Consider the following 5,410-nt stretch of genomic DNA (forward strand, 5'->3'; position numbering starts at 1 on the left):
CTCATGTATGTGCTCATGTGTGTGTGTGCATGCTCATGTCTATATGTGTATGTGTGTACTCATGTATGTGCTCATGTGTGTGTGTGCATGCTCGTGTCTATGTGTGTGTGTGTGTGTGTGTGTGTGTGTGTGTGTGTGTGTGCCCAAGTACAAGTGTGAGTGTGGGAGCCAGAAATCAGCTTTGGATGCTGTCCCTCAAGCGCCACACAGTTGGTTTTTGAGACAGGACCTCTTCATGGGCTGGAGGTTGCTGAGTCTACCAGGCTGGCTGGCCAGCAAGCCCCAGGGGTTTTCTTGTCTCTGCCCTGGCATTGAGATTACAAACACAGCGCCACATCTGGCTATTTGCAAGGATTGTGAGGCTCGAACTCAGGTCCTCATGCTTGCTCAGCAAACACTTTATACTTCTCTCTCTATGTCATCTTTTTACTAGTGCATATTTATTGTGGAAAATAGTGGGGTTTATTCTGATTTTTTTATATGTATATATGATATACTCTGACCATATTTACCCCCATTGCCCTCTCCTGTGCACTTTTCTCAGCCTGTGGACCTCTTTCCTTGCTCCAAGCAATCCTTTGACTTCTCTGTCTTAATTTTTAAAAATCTAGGCTCATAAGTGCGAGATCTCATGGTATTTGTCTTTCCAAATCTGGCTCATTTTGCTTAACATAATCATCTGTAGATCTATTTTCCAGCAAATGGCATGATTTTATTCTTTTTATCTGAAAAGACAGACATCATCTCTGAGTTACAAACTTGCTTATTTTGGGGTCAGGTTGTTGATCTTTTATTATTGAGTTACAGTTTTTTTCTTATTCTAGATACACAGTCATCAGACATACTGATACAATTATAATTTGTAGACATCACCTCACATCCCATGTCACCCTTTCACTCCGCGAATTGTATGCTTTGATACACAAACGATTTTTAGTTTGGTGATCTCTCAGTTGAATGTTTTTTTGCTTTTGTTATCTGTACTTTTGGTATCACATCCAAGAAATAGTTGCCAAATTCAATATTGAGTTTTAGGGATGTTATAATTTGGCTGTTTTGTTTTTATATCAGCCTTTCATTCATGCATTATTTGTTGGTTATATGTGTGGTATGAGGTGCTGGCTCATCACCAACTGCCCCAACACAGTTTGTTTAAGAGCAGCCCTTTGGTCCGAGGTCCCTGGCACATATGTAGCAGAGAGCTGCCTTGTCTGCCCTCTGTGGGAGAGGATGCTCCCCCACATATGGGTATATGGGGTATATGGGGAGGGCACCCTCTCAGAGGTGAAGGGGAGGGGGAGGGGGAGGGGGAAGAACTCTTTGAGGGAAAACCAGAGGAAGGGCAACATTTGGGATGTAAGTAAATAAAATAATTAATAATTAATAATAATAATAAAGAACGACCAGCCCTTCCCTATTTGCAGGCCTTTATGCTAGTGCCAAATGTTTTGATTACTGTAGGTCTATAATATGTTTCTAATTCAGGAAGTGTTTGCCCTCCCTGCTTGCTCTTCTTAGCAGGTTGTTATTTGGGCCCCTTGAGACTCCACATTAATTTTCCCATGAATAGAAAATAGATTTTTTTTGTAGAATTTCTACAAAAAATACTGTTGGAATCTCTTAGGGGTTACAGTGACAACATAGATCCCATCAGGCAGTACAAGCATCTTAACATTTGAACTTCCAACATGAATGTGTGGTCATGTGATGTATTTTGGGGTTGTTTGTCTGTTTGTTTTTAGTTTTGGGGGAATGTAACCTTTGCCATCACAGTCAATTACCTTAAGAATATCTAATTCTTTTTGACTCTGGGATAAATGGAATTGATATTCAATTTCCTTTCCAGATTGCTCATTATTATAGAAATACTTTTATTATTATAGAAATACTTTTATTATTATAGAAATACTTTTCTGACCACTGGGTTTTTATTTTATTTTATTTTCATGGAATCCCTAATTCATTTAAAAGATTTAATCGCATTGATATTGTTACTTCTGCCCACTTCCTCGTATGTCACCATGGGTCTCTGTTCACCTCCATCTCTTTTTAGTGATCTATTCCCTTAGTGAGACAGCTCTAGGTGTCTTTCAGCAAGGGACATTCATGCCTGTGTCCCTTTATAGTTAACTGCAGTTTCTTTACGGCCTATACCCGGGAGGAGGAGGAATGCTAGGTACTGGGGTGTGGAGTTCATACAGTTACTCGATCAGATACAGTCAGAATATACTCCAGCACGGCAACACTGTTCCTTACCCCTGCTAGTGGACTCTTTAGACTTCCATTCATGCACAGAAGGGCTAACACTGTAGCTTCTCCACCTTTCTAGTTTGCTGGCTGAGTGGGTAGACAAAGGTGTCCTAGCCTTTCCATTTTTATCGTCAATGGCGTTGGGTATCTTACACATTTGACAACCATCTGAGTCTCCTCCCGACTATTCATTCAGTTTACCAAAAGTCATCTGACAGTTTCTCTCTTTTCTATTGGTTTATAAGAGATGCAAATATAATCTAGGTGTGCAGCCCCTTCTGGATACAAAGACTTTTCCAAACTATCATTCAGCTGTACGTATATCGCACTAAAATGAATATGCACTTTGGATATAATCAACTACATCACGTCTCTACCATGTGTTTATACTTTCCCACTTCAAAGTGACAAAGAAATCCCTTCCTTTTTTTTCATACTGAGTTTACGTGTCACATAAGGTCAGAGTGCTTTGCTTTTCAACATGGGATGAGCTAGCTAGACCCCACTACTGATCTCCAAACTTATCCTTTCCTTACGGTTTTGGGTGCTGCCTCCACCACGCATGTCAGAATTTTCTGTGAAGCAAGGGGTCTGGATTTGACGTCTTTGTCTTGTTCTGTAGTCGTTGCCCATTCCTGTCCCAGCACCACATGCACCTTACACTCTCATGGCCCTTTCATGGACGTTATAGAATATGCTTCTTTAGTTCCTAAAGCAATCTGATGGAATTTTCATTTGCAGTTTGATTGGATTTGTTAAGTAACTTGGAGGAAATGGGTACATCAAAACTGTTAAGCCACTGGGGCTGGTCAGTGGTTAAGGGCGCTTGCTGCTCTTGTAGAGGACCTGCACTGGCTTCCCAGAAGCCACATCAGGTGGCTCAGAACTGCCTGTAACGCCACATCTGAACATCCAACATCCTCTCTGGGCTCCTCGAGCACCCCCACACACGGTACACACATACACATATACACACAAACACATAAAGACTATAAGCATATCATGAAAATAGTTCAATTATCCCATCAATGAATGTGGAGTCTTATTTCTCTTTAGCTCTTCTTTCGGGCCAGTTTAATGTTTTTTTCTCCTTGAAAGAGACAATACTTCTTGAAAGAATACTTCCAAATGCTCTAGGGTTTGTTTTTATTTTGCATTTACTATTCTAAGAATCGTGCATGTTCTCATACGTTTTATATTTTAATTGCCTTTTATTGCTGACGTGGAGGAGTGATGTTCATCTTTGTAAAATCATTGGTATCAAGAAAATTTGTTGAAATTTTCTTTTAAAGATTTATTTACTTTAGGTATGTGAGTATACTGCAGCTGTCTTCAGACACACTAGAAGAGGACATCAGATCCCATTACAGATGGTTATGAACCACCATGTGGCTGCTGGGAATTGAACTCAGGACCTCTGGAAGAGTAGTCAGTGCTCTTACGGCAGAGCCATCTCTCCAGCCCAATTTGCTGAACTTAGATCAGATCTACATTTGTGGGGAGTTCTTTGATTGTGTGTCACCAGCCTTTCCTCCCTCCCTGTGGCTTTTATTTGGTTGTTTGTTTGGCTTTATTGCTTTACCTCTAACACTCTCTTGAACTGTGGCAATGATAACAGGTCCTGTGATTGCAGGCATAACCCTGAGGTTTCTTTGTGTCCCCTCTTGGGCATAAACATTCAGTGAATACCCTCATCCAATTTGAAAAAATAGAGCAAAAAGATGTGTGTTATATCTTAAAAATCCAAATTTCTTAGACTTATTGAGTTTGGAGAAAAGAACTTTACGGAGATATAATCATGAACATCAATTCATGAACACTTCAGTCCAGTGATGTTGAAAATCATGTGCTTTTTTTCTCTCTCTCTCTAATTAGGCTTTCCTATTTGAAAAAAATCTTTTAAGTGGTTTATTTGTTTTTATTTTATGTGTATGACTGTTTCACCTACATATATCTGCACACCACATGCATTTGGTGCCCTTAGAAGCCAAAAGAGGGCATTAGATCTCCCGGAACTGGAGTTATTAGATGTTGAAAGGGCCTCCATGCATGCTGAGCAGCCTACTTGGGTCCTCTGCAAGGGCTGCAAAGGCTCTAAACCGTCTCTCTGGCCCCAGTTGTAATGTTCACTTGTTACTTCTTTTACTTTGTTTCATTTTTATTAGCATGTATTAGTTTCCTTGTTTATGTTGAAGCAGGCCTGGCTCTCACTATGTAGACTAGGCTGGCCTAGAACTCAGAGATCCCCATGCCTCTGCCCTTGAGTGCTGTGATCAAAGGATACAGCCCATGCTTGGTCTGGCATGCTAGCATTCATTCACTGTAGAAAATAATGGGTTTCACTATGACATGTACACGATACGCTTTGACCATCTTCAGTCATCTAGCCGCACATCCTGTTCCCCTGCCCACTGTTCCCTGGATTCTTTTATGTCTTATCTCGACTTAACTTCTATCTTATATACATACAGTTAGCTAATATTTTATTTAGAATTTGGAAACACGAAGTATTACCATCCTTATCTGACTTTGCAATAAAGGTTAGTCTTACAATGGAGTAACTCAGCTCTCTTTTCTAGAACAGCTTGTGTTTGGGGATTATCTCTTCCTGTAACGAGAGCAGAACTCACCTGTGGCAGGAGTCTAGTGCAGTTTATTGAACGCTTGAAAAGAAGTTGGCTTGTTATTTAGATCCAACCTTGGAACTTTATAGTTTTACCAAAAACTATAATCAATATTAATAAGCTTCCAAAGTATAATTTCAAAGTATAAAATCATTAGCCTAAAACTTTTGTTAGATCTGTAGACACTTTCAGTATTTAGTATATGACTTTAACTTCTCCTTTTAGTCTCTCCAGCAACCTCACCAGATATCCGTGTGCCCATGTATGTATTTTAGAGTTTGTTATTATGTGCACGCATAGATAACGCCTATGTGTATGTATTGTCTCATGTACTTGTGTGTAGAGGTCAGAGGATGCCTTTGTGAATTGGTTCTCTCCTCACACCTTTATGTGTGTCCTGGGAATTATACCCGGGTCATCAGGCTTGTGTGGCAAGTGCTTGTACCAATGGAACCATCTTGACTTATGAACCATCAGTCCCATAATTCTTGACTTCTCTGGGTGCGCGTATGTGTGTGTTGAATAGGTTTCACTGT

Source organism: Mus pahari, chromosome 18 (assembly GCF_900095145.1).
Source record: "Mus pahari chromosome 18, PAHARI_EIJ_v1.1, whole genome shotgun sequence".
NCBI lineage: Eukaryota > Metazoa > Chordata > Mammalia > Rodentia > Muridae > Mus > Mus pahari.